Raw genomic sequence first — 12325 nt, 5'->3', positions numbered from 1 at the left:
TTTCACTCCTTGGAAACCAAGCTTGAGATACCAAAAATAAACTTGCTCATCCTAGCTCTTGGGTCGGATACCATAAAGGGAGCATACTTTGACAACTTAGTGAATTTGAGAGCATACTCCCTCACGCTCATATTTCCTTGACGGAGGTTGATGAAATCTTAGATTTTGGCCTCCCTTAGCTCCAATGGGAAGAAGTGGTCTAGGAAGACACCTTTGAACTCTTCCCATCCTATCGACCCTATTTCTTCATCTCTCTCAACAACCCATTATTCGTACTATACTCGAGCCACACTTTTGATTGATAGGCTACTAGCTTGGCCTTCTCATTCGGTGGTACACCCATGATAGCTACAATCCGGTACACCTCATCAATGAACTCCATAGGGTCCTCATCTAGTTTAGAACCATTGAACTCGGGCGGATTCATCCTTTGGAAATCCCAAATCCTAGAGGCTAGATTTTATATTTAGGGAGGAAGAACACCGTAATGCCTTTGGTTGGCTACAACTTGAGCCAACAATGTAATAATATTGCAAAACTCGGCATGGGATACCTCTTCCTCATGATGTGGGGCATTAGGAACCGGAGGAGCTTGGTCCTTATTATCAACCCTTGCTATTGGAGGTGCTCTTCCACAAGTCATTATCTAGAAAACACAAAATGAGTTGTTAGTTAAAGGAAAGCTAAGGACACTCTAAGGCACAACATTAATTTGAAAGAAGTGAAAACTTTCCTAAATGTCCCATAGTCTCATATTCATAGTTATGGAGCGCTTCACAACCATGAATAAGATCCTATTTGACGCGGTATGTTGGACTCCAAGGACCATTCAAAACCTTAGGCTCTAATATCAAGATTGTCACGACCCAAGCCTAGTGCCAAGATGTGATATGACGAATGAGTAACCTGAAAGTACCTCAAATAAGCCTCTTAGTATTATTTTAGCCTTTCATAGGTAATGACAATAAATAAACAAGTGGAAATCATAATAGAAAATCTTTAACTTACATATATCCAACAATACCTCTAACTATTAGATTTAACGGGGCTAAGACAAGTCCCTAGCTTACCCTCAATCTTAATAGAAAGAAATACCATAATATGTGTCTAAAGATCTCAATATATCATAAGCTAGAAAGATAAAAGAGTATTGTTCCCAGAACATAGGAACTCACCAAAAGAAGTGTTCAAACGAGATCTCAACTAGCCACGTGGAGGAGAACGAGGGGATGCACTGGTACCTACATGGTGATATCATGTAGACAAAAGAGTATACGTTAGTACTTTGAATGTACTAAGTATGTAAGCATGCATGAACATTGAGGAAACATTAAAATATTTATGTAATATGAAATATATTGTAATGCATGCATAATCAATCATAAAGATAACCTTTAAAACATTCATTTGTGAGAAGATGACCAAAACCGATATTTAAGACCATGCGAGCTATTACATGGAATCAAACATAACCCATTATGTTGGCCAGGTAGAACTCCGTCAACTTCATTCATTTCTTTAACTTTAACTTTAAGGGCTTTCATGGATCCATTAGCCTAAGTCTACAAGGGATCCTATGTTGGCACATAGTTAATGAGACAAGGGGTTGCTACTAGGATTCCCTTATCGAATCCCACCTCAATGACCCATTCGGTGCTAAGTCAATCCCACAGAATAGTTTAATACTTCAAAATAGTCATAGCATATAGCTTGAGAATTTAAAACATCATATTCGGTAGAATAGCTCATTAAAACATTTGGTAATTCAAATATGCAAGAATTATCCTTATAGCATAAAAAATCTATCATTCATAGCATTTCATTATTCTTTTATTTTATAAAACTCCCTTTTTATCATAGACATTGCTTTCATACATATTCATTTGGAGTCAAAACTTTTAAGTCAAACTTCATTGAAAATATAGTAAAACTAGGTGGGTTCAAATCACTTCAACTTGCAAACATGTATGTAAATAAATATGCATAAATACTTTGAAATCCATTAATTAAAAATCATGCTTTAAACAACCCACCATGAATTTCAAGAACCTTTAAAGAGATAAATAGATAAATTACTTGCAATCCATCAATTCATACATATGAAATCATGTTGCATCAAAATAGACCAATCATCATTAGTTTAACCATGATTCATGCTATTAAGAATAAATAAGAATTACCCATAAGCAAAAATTACTTGAAATCAAGAGATTTAATTGAAAGAAATTTTGGACTACATGGGTGAAAGAACCTATGGATAAACACCACATAACTTAGAGTAACGCTTAAAGAAAATAAATATAATTTATCATATATTTAAAATACTTTAGGCATAAGAGTGAAAGAAATACTTTCATTGAAGCTTTACATACCTAGAATCCGAGTCATTACTCAGAATTGAAGGACTTAATGAACACTCTTGAATCCTAGCCTTTTCTCCTCGTCGGAGCATTTTGTGTACTACCCAAAGTATATTAATCACCGGAATAGTATTTCTACACTACTAAGAACTAAAACTATATTTTCAGAATGAGTAAAGGAGTGTATAGAGAGAAGAGTTACTTGAGAAAGCTTGATGAACAAAATGATGAAATAAAGTGGGTATTTATAGGTGTGAAGGAGGGACCTAACAATAATTAAAATAATTATAAAAAAAATCTGAAAATTTAATGGAAGATTATGATATCATGAATGATGTCAAATGGATCTAGATCTATCCATGGTTGGTGAGATGAACCTTCTTTTAACGGAATACTCTTTTTCAGAGCTGTGTTTGAACAAGATAACTTCCTTATTAGGATTTGGTATACATATGAATTATTTCTCTAGAAGTCTACTTTTATGTCGTTCAATAATAAACCAATTTGGAGCATCTTACAGTGAGATATGATTTTTTCTTCTACAAATACTCCATTTCATCACTGCACCCTTTCTTACAATAATTAATTTATTTGACCTACTTAACCTCCGAATTGTAAAATATGGTCTTCATGAAAGTTGTAGGTAATGATTTTGGAGTTATTAAGAAACTTTAATCACCTTATTTGGACCATCCTATGGAAATTTGTATCCAAAATACAGAAGATGTATCATTTACTTCGAGAATTGGAACATCATATTCAACGTTTTTAGGGGGTGTTACATTATCTCCCCCTTGGGAATATTTATCCTCGAATTAGGAAAGACTTAGATTGAGTAGAGTAGAGTGTAAACCAACAACCCATTATCTGGGAAAGGATTGGGTAAAATATCTTAGTTAAAGCTGGTTTTCCTTTTATCCAAGATGTTAAGGAGTTCTTAGGACTTTTCAAAACTAAGTTCGAGTAAGTTGAACTTTTCAAAACTAAGTTCTAGTAGATAATTTTGGGAAAATTTCTGAGATTTTATCCTACGTCAGTCGCTACAGTGGTTAGGACAATTCCCTCTATAGTAGACAATTTCGCTACGACAGCGATGCTATAGTGAGATTAGGCCGCTATGGCGAGATTAGTCGCAGTAAATGCATAAAATTTACCAAAACTGTTCATTATTACTCAAAAACATTTTGGGGAAGTTCAAAGGCTATCTATGGCGCGTTCTTCGAAAGGGTAAGTAATTCATTTCTCCAACTTGGTACTTTAATTCCTATAACAACAACAACAAACAACAATAACAAACCCAGTATAATCCCACAATGTGGGGTCTGGTGGTACTTTAATTCCTATGCCTTAAAAAAATATTTGTGATCCTAGGGGAGGGTTTGGGCTTAACCTAAGGTGGAAAATAATTCTGTGTAGCAAGCATTGTGGGGTGTAAAACCTTGGATTTTGATTATAATTTTGTTCATGATTTTATTAGCATAATTTGCTAGTATAACCATAAAGTTGATAGTTCTAGACAATTTATTTATGGAAAAATCCTAGGTTAGGTGGAATGATCATGAGATTAGCCCGGGGTTTGGGATTAAGATATAAGGGGATTTTTTTGGCTATTTGAGGTTGAATTTGTGTTGTATTATTATTTTTAAGACTGAGAACAATTAAAGCTTCATAAAAGGGGAAGGCTTAGGTTTCGTAGAGCATTTAGGCTTGATTCGAGGTAGGTAATGGTTGAATTATTTCCCAATTTACATTATGTGTGCATGTTAACTGCTTCATTAGTATTGCTTGTACATTACATGTTTAGGGAGTAAAGGGATGAATGTGAAATGATATCTTGTTGTCAATCTCATGCAATGAACTTGTCTTAATTGCTTATGGTCTTACAAGTGGGGTTGCATTCAATTTATTTGTGATTATATGATATCTGTGATTTCCGATTATCTCGGATAACATGCCTGGTATAAAGTATCGATTGGCTCGTGTACTAGGCCTAGTATGGTATATTTATCAGTTGGATAGGTTACTATATAGTTAGTTCGGGTACAACGCTTGATACATGTCTGATTGTTCTCCTATGTGTTGGTTCCATGAGTGAACCGAGTTGTTTTGTTGATGACGTTAGACATGTTTCATGTGGTTGTCAAGTCAGATTGGGACTAAGAGTCATGTTTGTTGCTAACTTGGTTTATAAATGTGTTGTCCTACAATTACTATGTTATAGTTATTTGTTCATATTTTGTATTTTGGAGTTGGCCAATGATTCTACATTACACTGTTGTTCTTGTGATCAGAAATTGCACTTACTCTTTGTTGTTGAGTATAGAGCATATTTTGACGGTTGTTGTGCGACCTCAGTTGTAAGTCCCACATTTTTCGAATCTAAGGGTGAGCTGCTTCTTTTGGACTGCCAAAGATTCGTCTTTCCTTTCTGGTCCATTTTCTAGATTTAGACTCTTTTGTTTTTTGGGTTGCATCCCTAAATTCTAGACTATATAGAGGTTTTGATGCATGACTTTAAAATTTTAGGGAGATTATTTTCGCGAATGTTTTTTTTATCACAACGTTAACTATAAATTTGGCTATTTATTAAAAATAATGTTTTAAAATTGTTAGTTTTCTTTGTGCTGGTTTGGATAATTGGTTCTCCCTTCAGGGGTTCATTGTGGGTGACTCTAACGGTGATTTAGGTTGTGACTAAGATGGTATTAGAGATAGGTTTTTGATTTCATCATACCATAATAGGTTTAGTAGAGTCATGAGGCATGGTACACGGTACAGAGACGTCTATACTTTTTTCGAAAGGCTATCGAAATTTAAAAACTATCTCATCTTTCTTCTTTTGTGCTATAACTTGATTCCAATTTATATTTGGTAATCTAAATTGGTATCTAACCTCCTTAATTCTTCTGTTTGTACATTCTTGACACCACGCAAAATGGGGCTAGGATAGTAGGCAGAGAAAGGGGCAGGGGCAGAGGGAGAGCAATACCCACCATGGGTAGAGCTAAGGAAGCGACTAAGCCAATGTCGAAAACCCTCCCCCACCCTAGGATCATGTTGAGGAGGAGGTTGAGGTACGACGATGGTGCGAATCTAGAAGTTGCGGCATCGGGTGAAGATATAGGTACCCAGGGGTGTAGGTCTTCACCATGTGCTGGCAGAGGTTATTCAATAGGTGCTAGCATTCCTAAGTAGGTTGGCATGTAGTGGAGCCACTTCCACTATGCCGGCTACTCAAGTTCCTAGGGGCCATCCCACCACTGCCATAACCTTCAGGATGGATGAAGCTTTAGGTACAAATACATTGTTCCATCCGGTACTAGGCCCTATCATGAAGCTTCAAGTGTGGATGTATTCTTCTATCCAGTACTAGGCCCTGTCATAACCAGAATCAAGCATAAGTTATTTATAAAGTTCTTAAAACTAAAGCCTCTACCATTTCATGGTACAGACAATGAGGATGCCTTTGAGTTTATTCTGGATTGTTATGAGAGATTGCATAAGTTGGGCATTGTACATCAGCATAAAGTAGAGTTTGTTACCTTTTAACTGTAGGGTGATGCCAAACAGTGGTGGAGGGATCAAGTGGAGTGTCGTTCGTTGTTTTGCCTCCTATGGATTGGGCCCAGTTTTTACTCTTAGGGATTGTTAAAATAGCGAGCTTTTGGCCCTTGAATAGGACAACATGACTGTTGCAACTTATGAGGTGAAGTTCAATGCCTTGTCTTGCTATGCTACCCAACTATTAGGCAATATGGAGGAGAGGATTCGTCTATATGTTAAATATATGAATATTGAGTTGCAAGCTCTTTCTGCTCACATGAATTTTGTAGGGAAGAGCTTTAATAAGGTGACTGATTATGTCAAGAAACTGGAGGGGGTCTGGCAGGTTAGATAGGCTAAGGTATTGGCTAAGAAGAGTAAGAGTATGGGTAACTTCAGTGGTTCTTACTCCATAGGTACTAGTAAGAAAGTTTATTTTGTTTGTTCTATTTAATCTGCCCTGCCAGCTTTTACGGGTGGCCATTAAGAGTCATTCAGTAGTCTTCATCTCCTAACAATCAGTGGGCTTCTTATGCTTCCTCCAGTAGGCCCTCTCTTGATTGAGGATGTTTCAATTATGGTGAACAAGGTCATTTTAAGAGGGAATGCCCTTTTAGACATGCAGGTAATCATATACAGCAGTAGACTAAGATTGTAGTTCCAGCAAGTAGATGTGGCAATTGTAGGGTACACCCATAGGGTGGGCGTGGTAATAATCAGAGAGGTCGTGGAAGTCGAGGTAATGGTAACTTGGCGATGGGAGCAACACAACCAGTTAGAAGGGTTGCGATGATAGAGCCTAATATCATGCCTTTTCAAGCAAGTCTGGGGTCGAGTCATTGGATGTTGTGATAACAGGTAATATTCTCATCTCTGACCGGATTGGTTTTATTTTATTTGATATGGATCCACATATTCTTACATATCTGTTAAATTTTCCTTGGGTCTTGACATGATTTGTGATTTTCTTGATGCACATATTTATGTTTACCATGGTTGAGGAGCCTATAGTAGTGATCCATGAGTATAGTTCATGCTTTATGGTATTTGTGGGTTTTCAGACTTGGGTAGATCTGGTTACTTTGGATATTCTAGACTTCGATAGACTAGAGTGTGAGGGTGTGTATAGTCTTAAGCCAATGAAGATCATATTCTTTATTCGGGCTAGAAGGTTAGTGTGGAAAGGTTGTTTGGACTACTTGGCTCATCTCCAGGATGTTAGTACGGAGTCCCCTTCTCTGTAGTCAATCCTATTAGTTTCAAAATTTTAGGAGGTATTCCCTACATATCTATCTGGTATGCCTCCGGATAGGGATATTAAATTTTGCATAGACTTAGAGCCAGATACTCGTCCAATCTCTATTCCTCCTTATGTATGGCTCCGACAGAGTTAAGAGAACTCAAAAATCAATTTAGAAACTTTTAGATAAGGGATTCATTTGTCCCTGTGCTTCACCTTGGGGTGCTTTGATCCTATTTGTGAAAAATAAGGATGGTAGTATGAGAATGTGTATAAACTACAAGTAATTGAACAAGGTTACCATCCGAAACAAGTATCCATTGCCTCATATAGATGACCTCTTGACTTTCTTAACTTGAGGTCAGGATACCATAAGTTGATAATTAGGCAAAATGGGCTGATTTCTAGTAGTTGAAGAGGTTAAGTTTTGATGAAAGGAGTTCTAGTGTTTTATTAGATTTTCCTGGTTTTGTTAGTTGACTTGCTGAGTACCACATTGTTGGTACTCACTCTTTGCTTCTACACTTGTGTAGGTTCTGAGCTATGACAGTAAATTAGAGTTTTTCCTATTCATCCGGGCTTTTGAGAAGACTAGAGAGGTAGTTGATTGAAGCTGGGGATCTCCCTCATCCCTTTTATTATATTTTGTTTTATTTGAGAAACATAGACATCACGACTTATACTTATCTTTCATTTTTATTTTAAATAGAGTCTTGTACACATGACAACAATATTTAGGGGGTTATTTGAGATTATTTAAGTCTTCCGCATTATTTCTGCTTTTATTGGTGTAGGCTTACTTGTCCTGGTGGGATAGGACCAGTTCCATCACACTCAGATTTTGGTCGTGAGAAAATATTATCAGAGCCCTAGGTTTATAGGTCTCACGTATGTACAAGCCAAGTCTAATAGAGTCTCAAGGATCAGTACAGAGACTTGTACTACTTTTCTTCGCGAGGCTATGGTGAATTTTAGGAAAGATTTTTAATATTTGATTCTATATCATGCTTTAGTCTGATATAATTTCCATCACTTTGCTCCGTTCTCTTACTCATAGTGAAGACTCGTGCTTGGTCCTTTATGTGTGTAGTTGAGATATCATTGCGTGGTTTTTGTGCTAGATCTAGAATTGAGGTGAAAATGATGGATTTATGAAAAGTGAGTGTGAGTAGACTTGGAATGCTCTAGGAATCGCGGAGATGAAGTGATGTTATAGTTCAATGATGTATTTCACGGGGATTTTATGGGAAGATACATAATGGATCGGAGGATCTTATGGACATCTTTATCTCTCTGGTTAGTGGTCAGCAGTAAGAATGGTGCTTGTGTGGCCTATCCGGTGTCTGAAGTGGTTCAATAATTGAGAATGGTGTAATTAAGGGAATGACTATGTTATGAGCACTGTGACTTTAGAGGCAACAGTTAGTGAAGTTTGTCATAAAAGGGATGGTTTGCGTAGTGTATGATGAGTATAAAGTTGTGCCTACCGAAATTAGAATTTCTACTTCGATTTCATAGAGTGGGTGTATATCAGGAAGGGTCATAATATGATCGCTATGATAGTACTTGTGTTCACTTGGTTAGGATTATGAGTTGTGTTGCTTTTGCTATCAACATGGCTTATGGGGTAGTTCATATCACTTTCGGCTGGAGCTTGAAATATTTTGATAATGTATTATAGTTACTTAATAGGTAGAAAGGTGTGGACTACTTTAGTACAATCTTCTCAGTGTATATGATCTATTCTAGTGGTGGATCTAGCAGATGTTCACGATGTGGTACTAGTGATATATGGAAGTGAAGACATCTAAGGAGTTATCAGCTATTTCACCTACTCAGGTAATGAGGTTTCATATTGCATTCTCATTTGAGAAATCAACTAGTTGTTACTATGAACACTTGAGTTAAGCATTATTTAAAAGGAAAGTTATTGTGGTGGATCGAATATATCGGTCCTGTCTTGTCTCTTTAACAAGGTACAACACTTGGGTTGATATGATTATATTATGGATTGATGTACATGGAGTGAATCAGAATTCAGGTTTTTCATTGTTAGTCTACATTTGTGGTAGTACGATTTTTTCAAGGTATGGATTGGTAAGGTAAGAAATGATTGATTATGTTGATTATTGAACATTTGGAAAGACTTATGTATGATTTGGGTTGTTGAGTTTGTTACGTTTGATTGTTAAAAAGCTTAATGAAGTATTTTATTTAAGGATTTTGGTTTAGATAAAAAGGTAATATGCTATGGATTTTTGCCAAAAGAATAATAATGATGATGAGTTAAGGAAAGGAACAAGAGTCTTATGCATCAAAGAGTTCAAGTGGGATGCAGTCATGAGTATGAGTTAAGAATTTAAATATCCTAGCAGCATTGCGTAAATGATACAAGTTAACAAGTATGAAGAATAAGACATCACGTATAGATCTTTGGTTCAAAGTTGAGGATTGTACGGATTCCCGCCTTTAAGTTTAGATATTACAATGCAAGGTGGGCTGGTTTGACACAGATTTATGAAGGGTTACCAACTACTTTTCTGAAGAATTAATTTTGGTTTGGGTGAAAACTAGTGATGTATGAGAGATTCTATATTTTTATGTTAGTTTGGATTGTTTAAATTATAGTAGGTGACTTATGGGTGAACTATAGGAAGGATTTCTAGTTCTACATGGTTATTGAGGATTTTAGCTGGATTTATACTACTTTTTTTTATAGAAGCTATATAGATTGTTATGATGAGTCATATACACTTGGTGGTGAATAAAAGTTATGCACTTATGGTATAGGGTGATCAAGGGTTTCTCTAAGATTTTACATGTGAAGGGTTGCATATGATTGATATTGGTTTTTGATTTAATAGCTGTAGCTCGATAGAAAAGCACTAACAGATTTGGAATTAGTGTTATTGGCCTTGGTTAGGGCCAATTTCCAACATGGAATATTTAGAGTAGGCTTGGGCAAGATAGAAATTCTTTCTTCAAGAAAAACAAAAGTCATAATTCGGAGTTACGGGAGAGTGTCAATATGTTTTCTTAACAATTTTGGTACTAATGACAATTTTGGAATCATTAGTAGAGGATTAGTAAAGTCATGATATTGGATCAGATTTTTGGTTTAAGTTGCTTGATTATGGTGAATATGTTGGATTTTGATATGTCGAGTATGTTTTATGTTGTGTTGGTTAGCAAATCAGATATCGTAGGCAGAGAAAAGTGAAATAGATGAGAATCAAATAACTAGAGGAGTTTTAACTGTGAATACTAGGGATGGAGTATTCTGAGTAAGACAAAGGAGAATTTTTAGGGCAGTAAGGGTATACTAGTGTTATTGCATGTGCGAACCTCGTTGAGTGTGTTTGTATGAGATCTATCATGGGAAATTAAAATTTCTCTATAGTCTTGGTATTTGTCTTATCATTTAGGGAAAGTTTTAGCTAGGCGTGATTGACTTTGAGGCTATTGGGCCTAGTTCTACCATTTTCATGAGTTGTCTACAACTACAACTACTTTTTTAGCATCCCGACAATGCTATTAGAGCTTCTGTATGCTTGGGTGTATTGTTAACTGGGTGATAACTTGGTCATCTTCTTCTTTGGATCAAATTAGTTAGGTTCTTCCTTGATGAGTATACATTGTCTAAAGATCATGTGTTTTCAGCTAAAGCTCGTGGAAGGATTATGTTAAGAAATGGAAATTCAACTAAGATCAGTGATGGATTTGTGCATTATGCATGTTTGGTGGTTGGTTCTCAATTCACTTCGGGTTTTAGTAGGTAGTAGTTCAGAATCTTCTAATGGTTATGTGGGAAAAAAGGTTTATTTTGATGGTTGTGATGTGATTTAGAGAGTTTCGGTTCAGGTTTGGAACATGGATTAGTTTGTGGCTTGGTAATCACTCTTGGATTATAGATTTTTCAATTTTGGTTCAAAAGTTCAGTTTTGGTAGTTCATCCTGATGATACGGTCTAAGAATAATTTCACTTGGGGAAGCAAATACCGAATTTAAAAATTATATCTCGGGCTCGTAGTAACGTCAAGTATTCTTCTTTCTTTTTTTTTATGTTCGAGGACGAACATGATTTTTAGTGGTGGATGATGTAATGACCTTGAAGGTTATTTTTGGTAATCTTTTAAGAAAATAACCATTTTACCCCTCCCATTAGTTGCTCCGAGTCATGATCGATTAGTTCTCGAAGTTAGTTTTGGAAAATTCTTGGAAAAATTGAGTTTTTGGAAGTTTTGAGATTTTAAAGGCATGAAGTGTTCAAAAGTGCTTTCTTGTACAAACCGAAGCTACAAGTTTCAAAATGAAATTTCATCGATTTCATCAGTTCTGGAATTTAGAATTTTGTCTAGGAGAGTTGACATAATTAGATTTGGATTTGTAACGTGAATTTGAGGTCCTAAGTTGGAAATTCTTGAATTTTTGAATATAAAGTTGACTTTGATCAACATTCAAAGTTTCAATGCTCAAAATAGAATTCCAAAAACTCCATTGGATTTGGAGGATTATTTTAGGCCTAGGAGTGGTCTTGGTTGATTTTTTAGAGGTCCCGAACTTGATTTGGTATTTTTATGCATAAAGTTAGTTTAGTTGCAACTGATTGGATTTCAGGTCAATGGGACCTCAAATTCAAATTTCAACAGTTTCATTGAGTGTGAAATATCATTTTCAAGCTATTAGCATTTTGATTTGTTTTAGGAAAGTTTCGGATGAGTTTTTGGTGAGTTTTAAAGCTTATTGGGTGCTTTGGCGCTATTTCGGCAAATTGTGACAACAAAAAGGTTCATTATTAGTTTTAAAGATCGAAAAATTATTTGGAAACATCTGGAATTTTTATCAAGAATTATAGGACTGATTTGTAAATTTTTTTGCATTTTTTCTAAGGTGATATTGGACTTTTATTATAAAATATAATATAATTATTTACTGAGCAGAAACAACATTTGACTGGGTAAACGATAACAAAATTGAGTTTCGATTAAATAAAAAGGTCCATATCATTATTTAAGACATTGAAAAAAAATAATCGGGTCATTTCACTACAATATGAGGAAGTTACGATTCTTTTAGTGAAAATTTAAGTTGCTGGTTTTTGGTGCAAAATAGAGTTGTTCAGTATATAAATTTCAGATTGTGTTCATTTGATATTTTGAGTATATCAGGAGTTCAAGAGCTC

The sequence above is a fragment of the Solanum dulcamara genome, chromosome 9 (assembly GCF_947179165.1).
Source record: "Solanum dulcamara chromosome 9, daSolDulc1.2, whole genome shotgun sequence".
Taxonomy (NCBI): Eukaryota; Viridiplantae; Streptophyta; class Magnoliopsida; order Solanales; family Solanaceae; genus Solanum; species Solanum dulcamara.
Note: the sequence above shows the minus strand (reverse complement) of the source record.